General features: G+C 34.4%; 1 protein-coding gene and 1 long non-coding RNA gene across 6 annotated transcripts in view; both read left to right on the forward strand.

Moving 5' to 3' along the window:
- LOC131801219 (uncharacterized) overlaps positions 1-18,711 on the forward strand; it is a 29,650-nt gene extending 10,939 nt beyond the window's left edge. Inside the window, exon 2 of the long non-coding RNA XR_009341742.1 lies at positions 18,474-18,711. This is a non-coding gene — a long non-coding RNA (uncharacterized LOC131801219). The remainder of the gene's footprint in view (positions 1-18,473) is intronic.
- The window catches only part of LOC101892109 (kalirin), a 144,734-nt gene that overhangs the window by 50,716 nt on the left and 70,692 nt on the right, over positions 1-23,326 (forward strand). The window lies entirely within an intron of this gene.

Consider the following 23,326-nt stretch of genomic DNA (forward strand, 5'->3'; position numbering starts at 1 on the left):
CAGTCCAAATTACCTGAATTTTGGTTCATCCGACCGAATTCAGTCTAGAAGCAAGTACATCAAATTCGGAGAAAATAGGTTCAGATATAGCTATAGCTCCCATATATAAGTTTGTTTCATCCGGTTTGGTGTTTAAGTCCCTCACATTCGTAATGTGCATTAGACAACAATGATATTTGGTACTAGATTTCTTATAGAGCTCGGAAATACCTATGCGAAATTTTATCGAGATATATATCCTGAAAATCGATTCCGAATTGGATATGCCTCCCATATATTAGTTCCCTCCGCAACGAAATTATAACTGCTCTAAAGCCAAAGTTGGATGGGTGAAAAGATCTAATTCAAATAACTACTTTTGTTTCGGGAGCTCTACTAAATATGCATAGGGGTGTAGGGTATCATATAGTCGGACCACGCCGAATTTTGGCTTTTCCTTGCTGTTTTTTCTCTTTAAATTCCTTATTTGTCAAAAAAAATTTTTTTTTGAGCCACTGTCATTATTTCACCAAATCCCCTCCCCCTTGCAAAAAAGACATTCGAGACAAATGCTGCCGAATTTGGTGTTTTTTTCTCGCAACGTCATTTCAATGTCAACATTAGTTTATCTTTGCCTGCTACTGTTATTTGCCTACCCTCAGTCGTGGGCTCTATTTATTGACAATGTTCTTCTGATACTGTTAATGTTGCCGTTGTTGTTGTTGCTGCTCTTGTTTTTATTTTTATTCTCATTTCTAGTCTCTGTAGGTTTCTGCGCTTCATTGTCAAACAAATTCGCTCCCCTTCCGCTTTGGGTTGTCTAATTTTTGCAAGTTTTAGCGAAAACTGGCCCGACCAAACGGCTGGTGGCCCTCCACATCTTCTCGCCATTCAAATTACACGCAGCTACAGCACTTGCCTTCATCCCAATTTACAAGATACTAAAAAGGTCTTTTTCAGGTTTTTTTTTTTATTATTTTTTCTCATCTTTGTTTTTGCTTTTTTGCTACCTTCCATCTTTGCATTTCATTTTCGTTTTCCTTCCCTACCCCAAATACGAATTTGTGGGTTACGAGGGTAATTTTTTTTTTCGAAGAATCCCCCTTTCGATTAAATCCAACAAGAAAAGAAGCAGATAAGATACGGGATTCTTGTTGTTGTTGTTGATGTTATTCGAGGGTCTGGGGGGCATGATTTGTTTTGCCAAGCTTTAGGGTTGTGATTTGGAATTGACACATGTCAATCTTGGAAACCCAAATACCCCGAATTATTAGTTTGGCCAGCGAAGTGAGGGAGTAAGTAACCTTCCTCGATGATGGATGAATGGAGGATAGCTTTTTAAGAATTTCAGTAGTGACTAGGATAAATGATTCGGCTGCTTAATTTGTTTGTAGTTCATTGTTTTTATTTGCTCTGCGCTTTCCCAAGAAACATGGATAATGTATTGTTTTTTGATCGGAAAGAAAAACAATAAATAATGGCCGGAGATTTTCGTAGAAGGTCCATTAGTTGTGGTATTTCAGCCAAAATGGATATTTTCTGGGTAATCCGGAAAGAAAGCCGATGGGTGGATGTTTCCTTGGATGGAAGAGCATTTCAAGGAGTTTCTAGAAATACATGGCCACTCTTGGAGAGTTTTATAGGAGGAGGCCATTCGAAGATACTTTGGAAAAGAGACATTTCAAAATGAGGAGGTCATTTGAAGGGTTTTGTTTTATAGGTGGAGGCCATTCGAAGAGACTTCTTTGGAAAAGAGACACTTCAAAAGGGCATTCATTGAACGGTCCATGAACTATTCAAGCGATTTTCTTTGGATATAAGGCATTTCGAAATCAACGGATTTTCTTTGAATGTGAGTTCATTCCTCTTTGAGTGGAAGGCAGGTCCATTAGTTGTGGTATTTCAGCCAAAATTGACAAAATTCATATTTTCTGGGTAATCGGGAAAGAAAGTTGATAGGAGGATGTTTTCTTGGATGGAAGAGCATTTCAAGGGGTTTCTAGAAATATATGGCCACTTTTAGAGTGTTTTATAGGAGGAGGCCATTCGTAGGGTATTCTTTAGAAAAGAGACATTTCAAAGGGAGGAGGCCATTCGAAGGGTTTTCTTTGGAAAAGATGCACTTCAAGGGCATTCATTGAACGGCTCATGAACTATTCAAGGGATTTTTTTGGATATGATGCTTTTCGAAATCATCGGATTCTCTAAATATGAGATCATTCATTTTTTCATGGGTGGGAGATCATTCTCAGGGTCTTCTAGAGATATAAGACCATTATTGGGGAGTTCTAGAAAAAGGAGGCAATTTGAAGGTTCTTTATTGAATAGGAGGAACTTCAAAAGGCAGTCATTGAACGGTTCATGGATTTTCTTTAGGTCGGAGACCTTCCGAAATCCTCGGATTTTTTTTTGAATATGAGACCAATCCTCTTTGCATGGAAGATAGGTCCTTCAGTTGTGGTATTTCAGGCAACATTGACATTTTCTGGGGAATTGGAAAAGACGAGAACTAGATGGGTATTTTCAGGGATGGGAGAGCATTCTAAGGGTCTTCTAGAGGTATAAGGTCATTCCTGGGAAGTTATGTAGGCCATTTAAAAGGGTCTTATTTGGATAGGAGGCACTGAAAAAGCCATTCATTGATCGGCCCATGGACTATTCACGGGATTTTCTTTAGATATGAGGCCTTTCAAATTTAACAGATTTTCTTTGGATATGAGACCATTCCTTTTTGGATGGAAGACAGTTCAAGTGGGTTTTCCTAGATGGAAAATCATTCCAGTGTCCTTTTGAGAAGATCGCCTCAAAATCATCTTCAATTTTCCAAATTTTTTGGGCTCTCAAGTGGTCGTCTATGGATGGAAGATCGTTTTTATAACCTTCGTGAATGAGAAACTATACAGGTAGTCCTTTATTCTTATGGTCCTAATCTCATACCTCCAAAATATTCATTTGAATTCGATTTGAGAGTGAAGCACGCTCGAATTCGAGCCGGAATATGTCTGTGAGAAATCTACGTGTTTTTATATAAGACCATTCAAATGGTCCGCTTTGGATGAGAGACAATTCAAGTGGTCTTGTTTGAATAGATATCACTTTAAATGATCTTCGAAAAATTATCCAAAGGCCATTCAAATGGTTGTCCTGGATGGAAAATCATTGTAATGTAGTTTTTGGAGGAGATGGCTTAAAATGGTCTGCGATGAGTGGTCGCTTGGTCGGATGGAAGATTGTTTTTGTTAGCATTGTGAATAGGAAACTATACAGCTTGTCCTTTATTCTTGTGGTCTTAATCGCATAGCTCCAAAATACTCACTTAAATTTAAGTTGAGAGTGAAACTCGGAGCCGGAGTACTAATGCTCTCAAGTGGTCTTCCCTGAATGGAAGATAATTTTCATGACCTTGGTGAATAGGAAACTATTTAGGTAGTCCTTTATGGATGGACTATTATGTTTATGGTCTCAATCTCATAGCTTCAAAAAACTCACTTGAATTCGAGTTAAGATTGAAAATCGCTTGAATTCGAGCCGGAGTTCTAATGTGAGTAAAGGAAAGAACTTGAGTATAATCTAAATTTCCCTGCCACTCGAAACAGAGCGACAGGTCTTAATCTCATAGCTGCGAAGTGCTCACTCGAATTTAGTTCAAGAGTGAAACTCGCTCAATTTCGAGCCAAAATGCTCGCTTGAATCGAGCAGAAAGTGAAACTCGCTCGAATTCGAGCCCGGGTACTAATGTAAATAGAAAAAAGAAATTGGCTAGAAACTCTTGCAGAAAATTCTACTCTACAGCCGCATTGGCCTCAATCCGTACCAGCAAAGTGTTATTTTTCTCTTCTCTTTATTAAAATTCGAGCTGGATGACTCCTACATAAAAAATCGAGTTTAAATTATTTTTCTATGCCACTGAAATTGGAACGAACATGCCTTTTCCAGAGAGATAGAGAGAGAGTGAGAGAGAGTAAAATCGACTGCAAATATAACAGATTTTTCTCTTTGCTCATTTTCGAGTGATGGTCAAACTCGGTCAAAACTGAAAAGATTCCACTCTTGCAGAAGATTCTACTCTACACCCACATTGGCTTCAATCTTTACCTACAAAGAATATCCACCGGCACTTGCTTCCGCGGTTTTTCTCTTGTCTTAATCAAAATTCGAGCTGGGGTACTAATACGTAAAAAAATCGAGTTTAACCTATTTTTTATGCCTCTGAAATAAGAACGAGTATGCTTTATTCTTTTTCAAGAGAGAGAGTAAAATCTGTTCCAAATCGAACATCATACTTCCTGCTCATTTTCGAGTAATGGTCAAATTTGATCGAAATTGAGAAGATTCATTGGCGTCAATCTGTACCAACAAAAAATATCCAACGGCTTTGGTTTTCGCCGTTTTCTCTTGTCTTTATTAAAATTCGAGCTGGAGTACTCCTTTAACCAATTTTATGCCATTGAAATAGGAATGAGTAGGCTTTATTATTATTTTTTTTTTTTTTTTTTGAGAGAGAGAGAGAGTAAAATCTGATCCAAATTTAACAGATTCTTCTCTTTGCTCTTTTTCGAGTGATGGTCAAATTCGCTCGAAATTGAGAATATCCTACTCTTACAGAAAATTCTACCTCACATCCGCATTGGCGTCAATCTATACCAACAGAGAGTATCCACCAGCACTTTTGGCTGTTTCATACGCTCCACCATACTATGGAGGGTATATTAACTTTGTCATTCCGTTTGTAACTCCTCGAAATACTCATGTCAGACCCAACAAATGGCTTATGGCGAAAAATTTCGTACGCAGGTCCACGTCGTCATATTGACCCCAATTTAACGGCTACCTTTGGCATTTTTAAGATTTTAACAAAATTTTTAATGGATTTTTTTTTGGAAATTTGCGAAATTCTTTCCCATTGGAGGAGGGTATTCAAAGATCAGTCCGGCCGAACTTACAGCTTTTTTACTCTACTTTTGAACTCCATTCATATTTTTCAAAAACAGGAGTAACTCGCTGTCGCACCCACATGAAATAAAAAAGCGGGGAGTAAAATTCGTGCAAGACTCCAACTCTTCGAGCCCTCTCACTCGCAAGTACAATGGGCAAGTCTAAGATCTGCTTTAGATGACTCAGGTGGTCTTGTGGTTTTTTATGAGACGGAAGATCTCGCAAATGTTGTTTTAAGGTTTTAAGGTCAAGAACCACTCCTCTCTGAATAGAAAACCATTGAAGCGAGTTCCCTCCGAATCGAAGGTAATATCAAAATACTTCTCAAATAGGAGATCCCCATTGCGATATCATCAGCCCCTCCTCCTCCATTTCCCATTAGATTTCCCGCTTCATATTCCACATGGTTAATTTAATAATTTCATCCTAATTTAAATTACCTTCGAAAACAAAAATTCTGAAAATGTCAGGCCTTGCACACCACGGAGTAAGTGTTTCAAGTTTACCTTTGACATTTGAGTTTAATAGTTTTTCAAATAAAAAAAAATTGCATTAATTTTGCAATTTTCCAAAACTTTTACGTTCTCAACATCCTTACACACACACACATGTATGTGTGTGTGTGTGTTGGACCCCTAACTTTCCCCATATGTTTTTGAAAATTTTCACAAAATGTTATTATTTTTCATATGGCTTGCCTTGCCTGGCTTCCGCTGTAGAGTGGAAAACAGTTCTTTGCCTTACGGGCAGTTTTCGTTGGAAAAGCGTCGTAGCCAAACCTCGTAAGACTTCTATGAAATTTATGTGGCACTCAAACACACACACACACCCAGAGGTGTGTGAGAGTGTGTGTGTGTGTGCATGGCTCTAATTCAAGTATATTATAGATGTGTGAAAAATCTCATGCACCAAATGGCATCAGGCATTTATTGCCTGCCTGTCCGCCTGCCTGCCTTGCTTCCTGTTGCCCCCCAGACAAACAAACAAACGTATGAACGAATGGTGCGAAAGTGTGGCCTGGCATAGCATTGGCATTATGGCGGCAATGCCAATGATTTTGTGGTTGCATGTTTTGGAATTTCTTTAAATTCTGTTGATTCTAATATTTTCGTATTTTTTGCTCGATTCCACTTAAATACTTGTGGCCTAATGGATAACAGGAAACATCTAGACAAATATACTTATTACACTGTCTCTTTTTTGTGGGTGTTGTAGTCACTCACTCACCTCGAGTGATGAGTTGGCGAAAAGGCTAAGAGGGAATTCTTTTCGTGATTTTTTTCTTTTGTTGAGCGTACAACATCAAGGTACATTTTTCGCATCCTCTTCATCGTGACCTTTATGATATGAGAAAATTAGAAGAAAAAATACAGTTTTGGAATCCATTTGCTATGCCATAGTATTTCAATAGAAAAAGAGAGTGGGCATCGGTACGCGTGGCGTATAATGAATTTTAATAGGGGCCCAGGTGTGCGTATGAGTAATGAGATTCAAATGAAAAATATTCATACGCAACGGAGGCAGAACAAATGATTTTTTTTTATTAAAAAAATTAGAAATCTTGGGTGGCGGGTCAAATTTCTAAAAAAGAAGGTGATGACAATTTTTGAAAATAAGAATAAAACATTAACAATTCTTATATTAGGGAAGACTTTATCAAAAAATTGATTTATATAATTTTTTTTTGAGTGGGAGAATTTCTAACTTTCTAAGAAGGGTGGAAATCCGCACATCTCTCTTGTGACATTTTTGAAATAAAAGAATAAAATCCTTTTCGAATTCGATTTTATACCAAATTTTAAGAAACAGAGGGAGAGAGAAAGAGAGAGAGAGCAATATTGCCTTTAGTGAATGAATAGAGGCGCTTGTGTGCGTATGAGTAATGAGATTCAGATGAAATTATTGTAGGCAGAACAAATGAATTTCTTTATTAAAAAACCAGTAAAGAAAGTCTTAAAGTCGGGCGAGGCCACTTTTTGATACCCTACACCACTTTGCTAATTTAGTAGAGCTCCGCATAAAAATTGAAAGTTTTTATGTGAGAATTCAATCACACACGCTATGATTATAAATATAATTTAAAGTTCAAAGGAACAAATATGCCGAAGCATTTGTAGCTTTTAAATTCGGACTTGTATTGCCCATTTGGTGCACAATTAATTTGAAATCGGATAAAGGTTTATATGGGAGCTATATCCAAATCGGAACCGATCTCCAAAAAAATTTTGCAAAGATATTTCTGAGCTGTATTTGATATATTTCCCTGAATATCGTTGTTACGGAGTGCATATCACGGCTGTGGGTAACAAATACAACAAATCGGATGAACAATATATATGGAAGCTATAGCTATATCTGAACCGATCTTCACCAAATTTTACATACTAGCTTCTAGACTCAATTCGCTCGTAAGTGCCAAATTTCATTCAATTTGGGCAAATATTAGACGTTTGGTGCACAATCGAAGTAAATCGGACGAAGTTATATATGGGAGCTATATCCAAATCTGAACCGATCTCGATAAAATTTAGCAAAGGTATTTCTGAGCTGTATTTGATATATTTCCCCAAATATTATTGTTACAGAGTGCATATTACGGCTGCGGAGGACAAAAATAACAAATCGGATGAACAATATATATGGGAACTATAGTTATATCTGAACCGATTTCGATCAAATTTGGCATACCTATTTTCAGGTCCAATCTGATCGTACGTGCAAAATTCCATACTATTCGGACTGATATTACAGGTTTGGTGCACAATAAAAGGGAAATTGGACGAAGATATATATGGGAGCTATATCTAAATTTTGGCCGATTATCTCCAATTTCAATAGGGCTCGTCCTTGGGCCAAACAAATGATTTGTGCAAAATTTCATCTGGATAGGGCAATAAATGCGATCTGTACTTTGTTTACAAAAATACATGGACGGACGGACGGACATGCATAAATCGACTCAGAATATGATTCTATGCAGATCATTAAAAGGAACTATGGGTCTATCTCGTTTCCTTTTGCCTGTTACAAACAAATGCACAAAGACATAATACCCTGAACACCTTGTGGTGTAGGGTATAATAAGAAACTTAGAAAGATGTTAGTTTTTCAAAACACAAAAATTAAAGGAAAACTTTTTTATGGAGGCAGCAGAAATTGGATCGAAATCTATTAAAAGAATTTTGCATAGAGGATTCGAAATGATATTTGGACGATTCGGTTGACAATAGGAATAAAACCATTAGCCAGTCTAATATTAGGGTAAACTATATCAAAATATGAACCAAAATTAAACATTTTTTAATGGAAGAATTCTTAACTCTGTAAGGAGTAGGGATAAAGCTATGCATTCCTTCGAAATCATAAATTCCATATTCATCACAGGTTTCTGGTCGAAGAAAATGTTTGTGACCCTTTGTGCTTGAGGTACCAGAAGATGTTCGTTCGATATATAGCATCTTCACAACAAATCTTCTGTTAGTAAAAAAATGAAAATAATCTGTAAAATTTGACGAGAATCGGATGCTTATTTCGGATTTTATGATCATTTTGTTTTTTAAAAATTTGAACCCTATGGGGGAGGTACCGGAAGAAATGGTCTTTACCATTTTAATAACAGGTCTTGTGTTTATGAAAATATTAGGATGTACCAATTCCGAATGGAATCGGATGTTAACTACGCGTTTTTTGAGCTTCATGGATATTCAAAATGTTGATCCTTTGTGGGGGAGGTACCTGAAGAAGTGCGCCGATATATTCCATATTTACGGCAGCTCTTGTGTTAGTCAAAATAATGGGATGTGTGAAATATGAAGAGAACCGGATGCTTATTTCGGATTTTAATATCGTTTAGGTTATTCAAAATTGTGACCCTTTGTGGGGGAGGTACCAGAAGAAATGGTCCGATCTGTACCATCTTGTGTTGATGGAAATATTCGGATATGCCAAGTTTAAATGGAATCGGATATTAATTTCGTGTTTTATGAGATTTATGGATATTTAAAATTTTTACCCTTTGTGGGGGAGGTACCAGAAGGAGTGCGCCGATATATTCCATCTAAACACCAGATTTTGGGTTTATAAAAATATTGGAATGTGTGAAATTTGAAGACAATCGGACTCTTACATCACATTTTATAAGAGTTGTAATTATTCAAAATTTTGACCGTTTGTGGGGTAGGCACTTGAGGGAGTCGACCGATATTATCCATTTTTGGACCAGACCTAATTTAGACCTTTTGTGGAGGAGGTACCAGAAGGAGTGAACCGATATTGACCATCTCCGAATTGGATCAAAGTTTGACAATAATATTACAATGTACCAAGTTTGGACAAAATCGGATACTCCCTTCGAGAGTTATCGTGCACAGCAGTCGGCCAGACAGACGGAAGGACATCGCTATATCGGCTCCAAATATCCTGAAACGGATTTGGTTTAAAGAGAACTAATTTTTAAAAACTTTATTTCGATGAGACCCGTTTTGGTCGTATCAAATGATATATACACTCTCTAGCCATATGGCTGAGAGTATAAAAATGAGGGTACAGAATTTGGGAGACTACCTGAACAGGAAGAATTTTTTTTCAGAATAAATTAAGGAAATATTGTGGATTTATAACAAAAATAATAAACTAGGCTAGGAGGAACTTTTTGATAAAGATTTCCTGGCCTACTAAGAATATTCTCGACAAAAAAAGGGCTTGGAGAGTACACATCGAAATATATATCATTGTGCCCTGCTATGCGAATGATTAATTCCCAAAGGCAGAGACCTTCAGGCGTATGATTAATTTAACAAGTAACAATTGCTCATACCGCCTAACGTTCTCTTTGAAATCTAAAATGTTTTTAAATGCCATTTCTCGTTTTAAATAAAAATAAAGAAGAAATTTACTCCCTTTTCTAGCTCTTTGTATAGACTTCTCTGTAATTTCTGTTATTTTGAGAATTTGAAATTTGCATGTGAAATAATTATGGGTTGCATTTGACACGTGATTCGTTTTTTTTTTCTTCATCACATGTCAGTGAAAATAACACAGCACCTGTTGTTAATTCTAAATTTGAAACCCCAAATTACTTGACCTACGAGTTATTTTAGGTCACTTATACACGTTAACATGTAATTGTATTTTTAAATGCAAAAACAAAAAAATAATCATTGAAATCAAATAATTGAGAAGGAAAAAGTAACAGATATACACTTTAAGCCTATGAAAGTTCTATTGCATTTCTGAGATCTCTTGGAAAATTTGCACACAAAATTCGTCAGGACATTATGGCCCCCCTTTGCAAAAGTCTTTCATTATTCTATGCAACAATTGTCAAATCATGGTCTGGGGTGTGGAAAAGTACAAATGAATGTGATCATAAGCTCAAAATGATTTTGGGGTCACAGGTCAAATTTTTTTAAAGGACCCTGTAACTAAACCTTCCATGGTCACCAATAGTTTGCACTATACTTCACAATATTGAAAAGATTGCTTTAAAATTTGATTCAGATCTGTTTGGTCTACTTCTAAAACCATGTCGGCCTAAATTGCGATTTTGTTCCAACTAATTTCGGTAATTTGAGTTTTTAGTTCTCCTTGCAAAAAATTACCAATATCAGTCCACATTTTGGTGTAATCCGCATAAGAAGTTATCCCCTGATTTTGTTTGCATAGAGGGTTTGGGCACATTTTTCAATTGTTTTACTTAAATTTGATATTTAATGATGTGGGTTCACATTTCGAGGTATCTCTCAATTTCAACTATTTTGAAGGTCCTTATAACATTTTTCAAATGTTATGAACTAAAATGCAGTCTTTTCACAGAGTTTGAGCCAAGGCCCACATTTTGTGATAGATCTTAAAATTAAACTCTTCAACATAAAATAGAAGCCTTATCAAACCTCAAAAAAAAAAAAAAAAAATAAATGAATAAATAAATAAATAAATAAAATAAATAAAATAAATAAAATAAATAAAATAAATAAAATAAATAAAATAAATAAATAAATAATAATAAAAAAAGTAAAATATAGTAGCTAGGATGTTTGGTTTTGAAAATGGAATACATCGTACCACGTTTATTTACTTTTGGTATTTAGCAGATTTAGGGCATCGCTTTCTAGAATTTGTAATTTGATGTTTCGGGTTTCTTACAGGTCGATTAACTCCTCTCAAAGAGTATTTAATGTAGGTCTACTCTTTGGTATAGCCATCTATATTTAGGTTCCTCATGTCTATCCGCATTTCCAAGGTTTGGGTTTCTCAGCGTTCGGTTAGTTTGTTAATATTTAAACTTGGCAGTTGAACTCCTCCCAAATACATTCAACATGGGATCAATTTTTCGTATAGCCCCCATAAGTTTCGGTCTCAATTTCCAAATAAATCAACCGAAATTTGGTATTTCGGGCTTTTTTTGGTAGATCAATTGCTGTCCAAAAATCTTGAACCTCCACTTAAATGGAAATTTAAAAATTTTATTGATTTTGAGGATAACCGATTTGAGTACAATTCATGTTTTCACCCGATGTAGGGTATCAAAATTTCGACCCGGTTCAACTTTGTGTCTTTTGCTTGTTTTTTTTTTTTTATTTATTTTACCCTCAGGCATATGGCTACGGAGGGTATAAACCATTTGAAACGGGCAAAACGTGCTTAATCAAAATAACGGTTTTAGACCCTAGGTCTCTTGGGGCAAATCAGTTTCAGGGCATTTAGAGTCGATCTAGGGGTGTCCGTCTGTTTGAATGGAGTATCCGATTTGATCTACACTTATTAATATTTTTATCAAACTTAGACCGAGTTCGGAGGTATCTTCTGGTACCTTTTCCACAAAAGGCTAAAATTTTCAAAGAAAATATTTTATTTCATACAAAAGATCATCTGATTTTGTGCAAACTTTGTAAATCCTAATATTTGTTACAGCGCTAGGTTAGGTTTGAAAATCGGCCCACTCCATTCAAGTACCTCCCCCACAAAGGGTCAACATTTTGGAATAATTATAACTCGTATACAACGTGAAATAAGAGTCGGATAGTCCTCAAATTTTACACACCCCATCCCCTGTTATAAAGATAGTAGAGATCGGACCATTCCTACTGGTACCTCTTCCACAAAGGCTTCAAATTTTTGAATAACCAAAACGATTATACTACTCGAAATAAGCATCCGGTTCTCTTAATATTTCACACATCCCATTATTTGTACTAACACAAGATCTGCTGTGAAGATAGGATATATCGGTCCACTCCTTCTGGTCCCTCCCTCACAAAGTGTCAACATTTTGAATATCCATGAAGCTCATAAAGTGCGAAATTAATAGCAGATTCCATTTAGACTTGGTACATATCAATATTTCCATAAACACAAGATCTGTTATAAATATGGTAGAGATCGGACCATTCCTTCTGGTACCTCCTCCCAAAAGTTCAAACCCTATTCTGCACTCTGTCAGTGATTCCCATTCCAAATTTCAATCTAGCTCCTTCCGTGCGTCCAGCACAAAGTATTACATTTTTAGTACATTTTAGTACTTTTTGTGCCCTTTTAGTGCGAATTTCCAAAAACCGAACTTCGTGCAAAATTTCACGATTCTAGCTTCAGTTGTTTCGTCTGGGCGTTGATTCTCGGTCGCTCAGTCAGTCAGTCAATCAGTCAGATATTTCACTACCCTTGTATACATAAAGATTAATTGTTTATTTATTATTTAATTTTTTATTAATTATTTATTTAAATTTTTTTTAAATTATTGTTTATTTTATTTTATCTTTATTGCTATTTCCTCTCATTATTTTTCTTTCATTATTTATTCAATTATTTTCTTTTTTTTTTTGTTTTGGGCCATTTTCAATTCACTGTAAAAATCATTGACGCTTGCTAGCCATTGCTAGCCGCCACAACTAACGCCAGGTGCATCATAACAAAAAACAGAATCATATTTTTACAACAATAGCAACAGCAACAACAAAAACACTTTGTATATTCAAACAACAACAAGAAAAAAAGGAAAACATCAACATTTGGTTGCGTTGTGTGTGAGGTTCGGCTGATATGGGCGAAAATTTACAGATATCTACAGGCAGAACAACAAACAGACAGAGATGATAGGAAAGACGGATGGACGGACAGACATTTGGACATACAATTTGTTGCCAGACATGCTTAAATTATGTAGAAAAGGCAACAAAAACAAACACTTGCTGTTATTGTTATTTAATTATAACAGCAAACTGCATGCTCATGCTGCTCAAACAAACACACACACAACGAGAAATGCAAAACGAATTGGTTGTAGAGGGAGAAAGAGAGATAGAGAGAGGGAGAGTTAGAGAGGCGAGGATTATTCACGATCCATGGTGAAAGAATTAAAGTTCGATTATGAATGGCAAACGAATTGGCTTGGCTGGCGGCCGTGGGTGGATAGGTTGTGGTTGGGATGTGTGTGTGTGTGTGCGTTTGTGTGTTTGGATAGACACAACTTGTTGTTCTGGTTATTGTTGTTGCTGCGGCTGTTGTTGTTAGTTTTGTATTATGGATTGCCACTTCAATGGAATTCAATTTTTCCTATAATTAATTGTTTTAACATTGTTCGTTAAACGTTAATTAAATGAGTGAGTGAGTGAGCGAGTGAGCGAGTGTTCGTGTGTGTATGCACACACACGTTTGTTCAATGTTTGCACAGGTATATATTGGGGGATTTTGAATATCATTGATTAATTGAAAATGTATATTGAAGAAATTTTTGTTGTTGTTTTTTGTGATTTTTTTAAAGGGGATTTCTACGAGAGATGTGTAAAGTACGTGGTGTCGTATGAGCTATGTTATTATTACTACGTTAATCATACGCCCACGTGTCATACATAATTGAAATTTATCATCATTCGCCACAATGTGCATAAGTATGAAAATGCAGTTTTTTTTACAAAAAATGAAATGAATAAAATAAAATAAAAAAATAAAACAAAAGAATTAAATAGAAAAATAAAATAAAATAAATAAATAAAATAAAATAAAAAACTAATATAAAAAATAAAATAAAACCAGTAAAGATGTCCTAAAGTCGGGCGGGGCCGACTTTATGATACCCTACACCACTTTGCTAATTTAGTAGAGCTCCACATAACAATTAAACGTTTTTATGGGAGAATTCAATCATACACGCTATTATTATAATTATAATTTAAAGTTCAAAAGACTAAATATGCCGAAGCATTTGTATCTTTTAAATTCGGACTTGTATTGCCCATTTGGTGCACAATTAATTTGAAATCGGAAAAATATATATATGGGAGCTATATCCGCCGATCTCGATAAAATTTGGCAAATATATTTCTGAGCTGTATTTCATATATTTCCCTGAATATCGTTGTTACTGAGTGCATATTACCGCTGTGGGTAACAAATACAACAAATCGGATGAACAATATTTATGGGAGCTGTAGCTATATCTGAACCGATCTTCACCAAATTTAGCATACTAGCTTCTAGACTCAATTCGGTCGTATTATAACTGATTTCGATCAAATTTGGCATACTTATTTTCAGGCTTAATTTGATTGTATATGCAAAATTCCATACTATTTGGGTCGATATTACACGTTTGGTGCACAATAAAAGGCAAATCGGACGAAGATATATATGGGAGCTATATATAAATTTTTACTGATTATCTCCAATTTCAATAGGGTTCGTCCTTGGGCCAAACAAATGATTTGTGCAAAATTTCATTTGGATCGGGCAATAAATGCGAACTGTATTTTGCTTACAAAAATACCGAATGATCCTTTCACTTTCTATATGTTAAATTATTTGCACCTATGTTGCCCATCTCCGAACAATCATTTTACGATGTACTAAGTTTGGATAAAATTGGATACTCCAATCGAGTGTTATTGTGTGCACCAGCCAGTCAGACAGACGGACGGACGGATACCTCTAGATCGATTCCAAATGTCCTGAAATGGATTTGGTCCAAAGAGACCTAAGGTCTTCTTTTATTTAGGTTACTTTGCGTTGTAAAGTCTCAAAACGTCGAAACACTTTTCTTCTATTTTTAGCCCTATTTTCATAATCTGCTGGATTTTTGCTAAAATATTTTTTGTGTTGCAGAGTTTTTGTTGCATGTTGATTTATAAATTTTAAAATATCAGCATTTTTTAAAAGCAAATACCTTTGTATAACCTTAGAAAATATCTGTGTCTCTAAATAAACGAAGATTCTCCCCCAAAATGTTCCTAGAAAAGTTTACGATATTCAGGGGCATATAGACTCAAAAAGCTCAATGTTATCTCTACAGATTTAAAAATACTCCCTGGATGGGATTTTTTTCATCGCTTAAAATACTTTCATACCTAGAATTATTGTTGCTCATAAAATCTTCAAGATCTTCAGAAAAAAACCTATTGAAATTCTTCTCAGAATTCTTCTTTGTGTCATTTGGAAGCCTTTGGTTTTGTGGTTTGATAATTTACAATTAAATTCAGAGATTTATTCCTCAAAATATTGTTATGATGGGAAATGTATTAATGCAAATTCAAACCCCTCCCCCAACCAATACTCGTTGCTACAAAATTTCATTTAATACCCAAAAGTATGAGCGATTTCCTTTTATTTAGCATTAATCATACGTTCAAGTGTCAAGCGATTAATATTAATCATATGTCCAGGAACTCTATAGAGAGAGAGTGAGAGAGAGAGAGATAGAGAGAGAAAGGAAGGGAGAGTCATATAGAGAGGGAGAAGTTTGCATAACATTTTCAAATTTATTTATGAATTTCGATAAGAATAACACAACGAAGGACCAATAGGTAAAATATAAATATAATAGAACAGCGTTGGGAAATTCGTATCTACAAAAAATGTACTAAGGAAGCATTTGTAAGTAATGAGGCAGACAAATAGTCTATTGAGTGTATCTTAAGTGATGATGTTTGGCATTTCTTTTGTCGATAAAAAAAATATGGAAGAGCTCTTTACAGAAGTGTGAAGGTATTTTACCTATTGAGCAATTCTGAGGTCCTTATCCATAAAAAGATATAGAGTATCTTGAATCTAAGGAAACCATGGGAAGGTCTTCCAATTGAAGGAAGGAAGAAGACTCTCTTTTTGCTGTAGGAGATCCAAATCATCTCTACTCTCTATGGAAAAAGTCTAAAGGACTCGTGGAGATTCATAGAAGTTTTTTATCGGTAGGAGAGGTCCTCTAGAAATTCTGACTGAGAATCAACGGTACTAAAAGAGTACGACACTAAAATATTCAAAAAATTTAATACTTTGGACAAACGGAATGAGCTAGAATTCTGAAATTTATAACTGATGCAGTGCAGGATAGATGTACCAAAGGGTTTTTGGAAACTTGAACTTTAAGGTTACGAAAAGATCTAAAATGGTACTAAGCTTTTAAAATGCTACCATTTGGTGTTATGTGAACGGATAGAGCTAAAAAAATTGAAATTTGGTATGAGAATCAAGGTTGGAAAGTAAGTTTGATATATGAAGGTGGTCTGTGTGAAATTTGTACTAAGTGTACAAACTGTACTAAATTGGGAAAAGTTTGGTTTAGGGTGAACGGATGAAGCTGGAATTTGAAAAATTTTGTATTGGGGTCCCCATAGGTTGTGGGTTTTGTCATAAAGGGGTGGTTTTGGAAATATGTACTACAAGTGCACGAAAAGTACTAAATAGTACTATATTTGGTACAACTTTGTATTGGGTGAACAGAATGTGCTTGAATTTCAAAATTTGGTCTTGGGGTCGCTGTTGAAGTGTAGCCTGGATATATGGAGGTGGTTTCGGAAATGTGTACTATAATTGTACGAAAAGTACTAAATGGTACTAAATTTGATTTTGGGTGAAGGGATAGAGATAAAATTGCGAAATTTGATATGTAGATTACTGATAGTATCTGTGTTTGAGATTTAGAGATGGTTTCGAAATGCGTCCCATATTTGTACGAAAAGTACTAAATGGTACTAAATTTAGTATTGGATGAAGGAATTGAGGTGAAATTCTGAAAATTTGATGTTGAGGTCTCTGCTAGCATTTGGAATTGAGATATGGAGGTGGTTGTGGAGATGTGTACTATCATTGTACGAAATGTACTAAATAGTACAAAAATTGGTATTGGGTGGAGGGATAGAGGTAAAATTCTGAAATTTGATATTTGGGTTACTGTTGGTATCTGTGTTTCATATTAGGCAGTGGTTTGGAAATGTGTGCAATAATTGTACGAAATGTACAAAATAGTACCAAATTTGATATTGGGTGGAGAGATAGAGCTGCAATTCTCTAATTTGATATTGAGGTCACTGTTGGTATTTAAAATTAAGATATTGATGTGTTTTTAGATATGTGTGCCATAATTGTACGAAAAGTACTAAATGGTACAGAATTTAATATTGGGTGAAGGAATAAAAATATTATTCTGAAATTTGATATTTAGATTACTGAGGGTATCTGTGCTTGAGATTTGAAAGTGTTTTCAAAATGCTTCCTATATTTGTACGAAAAGTCCTAAACGGTACTAAATCGGGCATTGGGTCTAGCAAATTTGGCTAAAACCCCGAATTTTGATATTGAGGTGTATGTGTGTGTGTGGTATCTGGCATTGAGTTATGGGGAGGTTTTGGGAATGTGTACCACAATTGTACGAAAATGTACTAAATGGTACTAAATTTGATATTGGGTGAAGGAATGGATCTGGCATCCTCAAATTTGACATTGGGTTCTCTATTGGCATTTGGAATTGAGATATGGAGATGATTTTGGAAATGTGTACAATACGTACACGAAAAGTCCTAAATGGTTCTAAATCGGGCAATGGGACAAAAATCCTGAAAATTGATATTAAGGTCTGTGTTGGTATCTGGAATAGGGATATGAAGGTGATTTTGAGAATGTGTTCTATAATTGTTCGAAAAGTCCTAAATGGCACTAAATCAGGATTTAGGGTGAAGGGACAGGGCTGAAATCCTCAAAACTTTTTGTTATGGTCTCTGTGGGTACCTATTCTATGAAAGTCATTTTTTAATTGGTTTATTATAAATCACTTTGTAAAATCACTATTATAAATCACTTTGTTTTTTCAACTTCCCATCCCTGGTCTGGTTGTCGTACCAACTCTGTTATCAACATTTCTTGTTGTTGTAATTGTCAAGGTCATTTCATCGTTGTGACTTAAGTGAGTAAATGAATGAGTATCCCTTTGGAAATAACGTGACCAAAATGATGAGGAAGGTCGGTTGTCAGTTAGTTAATGGTGTTGCTGACGATGATGACGAGGATGTTGGTGACCATCCTTGTGGCCCAAAATATGCTGATTGTTGTTAAGTTCAAGTCCGGTTCTTTCTGTGTGTGTGTTTGTATGTATGCAAGTCATTCTGTTACTCTTTGGATGAATAATTTCCTAGCTTGGCGGAAAGCCACAAATTACCACATACTCATATGTGTGTGTGTGTATGTAGGTTCCACTACAACAATAATAACAACCACGACCACCGCAATAACAACCACAACGTTAAAGACTAAAATGCTAATAAAAATAACAATTGTGGGATTCTTTTAATATTCTTCAGTTGTTGGCTGCCACTATGCTGAGTTAATTGAAATTTAATGAGAAAGTAGCAAATGGAAGAAGAAGAAGAATAAATCTTTTGGATAAATAAAATCAATGCTCTCAGTACCATGCAGAGAGGAGGCTTAACGTGCCGGCATGCTGGGCCAGAAGTTGAAATTTACAAACTCTAATAAAAAGAAACCAACCAAATTCTAGTGGAGTCAAGAATTTTGCCAAGAGGCTCTAAAAGTAATTTTGAGACCAAAAAAAAAAAAAAAAAAAAAAAAAAAAACACCAAAGAAAAAAATCCCCCCAAAGAATTCATGGAATTCAATGAGTGATTAAAACAAAACCAAAGATAAAAACGGAACACCAAAGATAAAATAAAGTAAAATAAAAAAAATACCAAAGTAATTTTCAAAACCAAATTTTCAAAAAATAAAAAAATAAATAAATAAAATAAATAAATAAATAAATAAAATAAATAAATAAATAAATAAATAAAAAACAATCCAAAGAAACTTTGAAAAGAATAAAGAAAAACACCAAATAAATTTATAAAAAAATAAAAAGAAAAAAATATCAAAGAAAATTTTCAATACCAAATTTTCAAAAAAAAAAAAAAATAAATAAAATAAAAATAAAAAAATCCAAAGAAATTTTGAAAAAATAAGTAAAGAAAAACACCAAATAAATTTATAAAAAATAAAAAGAAAAAAAATTCCAAAGAAAATTTTCAATACCAAATTTTCAAAAAAAAAAAAAAAAAAATTAAATTAAAAAACTCCAAAGAAATTAAAAAAAAAAAATTAGAAAAAAAACACACCAAAGAAATTAGAAAAAAAAAACAAATTTCCAAAGCCACCAAAAATTAAATTTTCAAGTTTTCAAACAAATTTTCAAAAATTATTTTTTATTTTTAAAATAAAATAAAAAAAATCCAAAGAAAATTCTCAATACCAAATTAAAAAAAAAAAACTCCAAATAAATTTTGAAAAAAAAACACCCAAAAATTAGAAAAAATAAACAAAAATACCAAAGGCACCAAATCTTAAAAATAAATAATTTTCAAGTTTTCGAACAAATTTTCAAAAATCATTTTTTTATTTTTAAAATAAAATAAAAAAAAAACTCCAAAGAAATTTTGAAAAAAAAAAACACCAAAGAAATTAGAAAAGAAAAAACAAAAATACCAAAGCCACAAAAAAAATTAAAAAAAAAAAACAAAAATAAAAAAATAAATTTTCAAATTTTCGAACAATTTTTCAAAAATCAAAAAAAAAACAACAAAAATTAAATTAAAAAAAATAAATAAGTAAATAAAATATTCTAATAAATGAATAAAAAAAAAATTCAAATTTTCGAACAAATTTTCAAAAATCAAAAAAAAAAACAACAACAAAAATTAAATTAAAAAAATAAATAAGTAAATAAAATAATCTAAAAAAATTAACCCAACAAACACCCAATTAAAAAAAATCACCAAAGAAAATTTTTATTTCAAAGTTTTAAAAAAATAAAAAAACATTTTTTTTTTCAAAAATTAAAAAAAACAAAACAAAAATAAATAAAAACCCCCCAACAAAACAAAATCAAAGAACCGTCCACAATGAAAAGTGTTAAGAATTTTTTCGTTGAACGTCTAAGTAGCATCGATCATTCCGGCAATGATCCGTCATTGGCCAACAACAAAGATAAAGATAAACAACAAAAACAAAACGATGAAACGTCAACGGGTACCTCGGTATCGGGTGGTGATGGTGATGAATCACCCGTCAAATACACCGAAGATTATGGCAATTCCTCAACTCCTCAGACCCAAACGCCCAATACGGCTCCAGCCAGTGTACCAGCTGAAAAGTCGTTTATATCGGCCTTTGATTTTACCACCACCACCACCTCGAACACCAACTCAACTCCGACGACGGTCACCACGCCCACAGCAAACAATAAGCCGATTAAAAATCGTCGAAAAATCTCCCTACCCTGGGGCCGTCAAAGTAGTGTGGCCAAAAATTTGGGCCTCTCGCGGCAACATACCATCGACACACCGAACTCGTTTCGTTTGTTTTCGCGTCAGTCCAGTAAACAAATAAAGGTTTGAAAAATAAACACAAGATTCGTTTCCATATTTTTTTATTTTAAAAGTAGATTTAAGTTGATGTTATATAATGAGTACTTAAGAGAGTGTGTGTATGTGTGAGTGTGTGTAATTATGTGTTATAATTAGCCAATATCCGTTGCATGGTTGGTTTTGCGGCAGATCCAATTGATGATGATATAAACACTTGGAGAATTATGACAAGGTTTTGTATAAATGAGTCAGGTTATTGGCATGATGTAATTACATTGAGAGGGGTGAGGAATCTGCAAAGGGAGGGGTAGGAGGAAGGGGAGATAAATTCAATTAAAAACTCTGCTTTCAACAGAGGTTGGATTGGAATTTATTGGCTAGAGTAGAATCAATCAATCGATTTCTTAGCAAAGATCTTTAAAAAATTTAAAGGGGAGACCAGGCCCCCCTTCTCCTGTACTATCTAAGGAAAATGCCTTTGAATTCTGAAGGCAAAAAAAAAACATTAAACAAAAGCGAGATTGAAACCTATTGGATAGATTCAGTATATTGACAAAGAAGTTTAAAAATTCTGTAGAAGAGATCGGAGGTCTAGTCTCTGTCGTGGACTATATGTATATATCAGTCCCTGGACTATCTATGAAGAGTCACCAAAAATTCTATAAAGAAACCCTAGAGAAATTCCATTGAGTTCTGAAGGCAATTAAATTCAACAGAGCCTAGATTGAAACTTATTGTCTAGATTCAACAAAGGAGAGAACGGACACGAAATCGATGACACTATCGATGGTATCGATATTTTCTTCCCGAATCCATATCGAATAATATAATTCAGATTGTATAAATCCTACATTTACACATTATGTTCATGTCATATGTAAGGTGACCTTTTTTACATTTTGTAGCATACTTTTAGGCGTTCCCCACAATTTGCCTAAATTAAAAGGAAACAATGGTATCGATATTTAAAAGTCCAACAAAATATATTGCCTGTTAAAATAAAAATCATAATTTAATTAGCAAATACACAAACCAGCTTCGCTAGAATCCAAGATATCTGTTCGTGTCCGGAAATATCTTCGATAAGGATAAATGTAAATGTTGTCTTTAACAGAGACTAGCCTCGAATTTTTTAACTGGAATCAATGAATATTTTTCCAAACAAACTTAAAAATTTCAAACGAGAAATCAGACCCCCAGCTCTTTGGACATCGAGGGAGGGTCATAAAAAATTTTGAAAAATTCCTTTGAATTTTGAAGGTAGTAGAAGAGCATGCCAGATTGAACTCTAGTGGCTAGAGTGAATATATGTTAAAGAATGTTAAAAGTTTCAAAGGAGAGGCCATATATTCCCGGTTCCGGTGGAAAATCTAGAGAGGGTCAGTCACTATCAATGGAATCGATATTTTTCTTCCCGAATCTCTGTCGAATAATATAATTCCTATTGGAAAACTCCTGTATTTACACATCATGTTCAAGCCCTATGTAAAGAGGCCTTTTCACATTGTACAGCATACTTTTAGGCGTTCTCCATATGTATTTAAACTAAAGTCCATTAAAATTCATTGCCTGTTAAAATAAAAATCGTAATTTAACTAGCTTGGCTAGATTCCCAGATATCTCTTCGTATTCGGAAACATCTGTGATAAGGATGAATTTATATTTTAACTTTAACTGAGGATAAACTGGAATTTATTGACTAGAATTAATCAATATTTTGCCAGACAATGTTAAAAATTTCAAAGGAGAGATCAGATCCCCAGCTTCCCGGACATCGAGTGGGAGCCATTAAAAATTCTCAAAATTCGTTGGAATTTTGGAGGCAATAGAAGAGCATTCAACAGATGCTAGATTAAAATGTATTGGCTATTTTGCGAAAAACTGTAAAAAGTTTCAAAGAAGAGACCAAACCGCCGGTCCCGGTGGACTATTTAGGAAGGGTCAATTACCTAAAAAAAAACGGGGAAAAATTAATTTGAATTCTGAAGGCATTAGAAGAACAATTCAGGGATTAAGTTGGTATCGATATTTTTCTTCTCGAAACTATATCGAATAATGTTTCAATTTTAAAGCAACTACACACATCACATTCGAGTCATATGTAAATTGGTTTCTTTAACATTTTTATTGCATACTCTTAGGCGCTCATCAACTCTTTTTTGAAAACAAGTAAAATAGTGCCAGACGGTTTTGCCAACAGATATATACCCCAGCCTTGTGTTATGAGTATTCTAACTGGTGACCTTTTTATGGGGGAGGTTCCGACGCTGTTGGCCAATATTGTCTAATTCGTATTTGACCTAAGTCTGATATTTGGACGTGTTATACTTTATATTAGGACCAGAAGAAATGGTCCGGTCTCTACCATGTTCATAGTAGATCTTGTGTTGATAGAAATATTGAGATGTGCCAAGTCTGAATGGAATCGGATGTTAACTTTGCGTTTTATGAGCTTCATGGCTATTCAACATTTTGACCCTTTGTGGGGGAGGTACCGGAAGGAGTGGACCGGTATATTCCATCTTCGTACCGAACCTTGTGTTAATAAAAATATAACGATATGTGAAATTTGAAGACAATCCGACATTGACATCATATTTTATGAGAGTTATACTTATTCAAAATGTTAACCCTTTGTGGGGGAGGTACTTGATGGAGTGGACCGATATATTCCATCTGCACACAATATCTTGCACTAATACAAATATTAGAATTTGCAAAGTTTCTGGGCAGTAAAATACTTTTTTTTTTTGAAAAATTCGACCTTTTGGGGGTGAGGTACCAGAAGGAGTGGACCG

Source organism: Musca domestica, unplaced genomic scaffold, assembly GCF_030504385.1.
Source record: "Musca domestica strain aabys unplaced genomic scaffold, Musca_domestica.polishedcontigs.V.1.1 15, whole genome shotgun sequence".
Lineage (NCBI taxonomy): Eukaryota > Metazoa > Arthropoda > Insecta > Diptera > Muscidae > Musca > Musca domestica.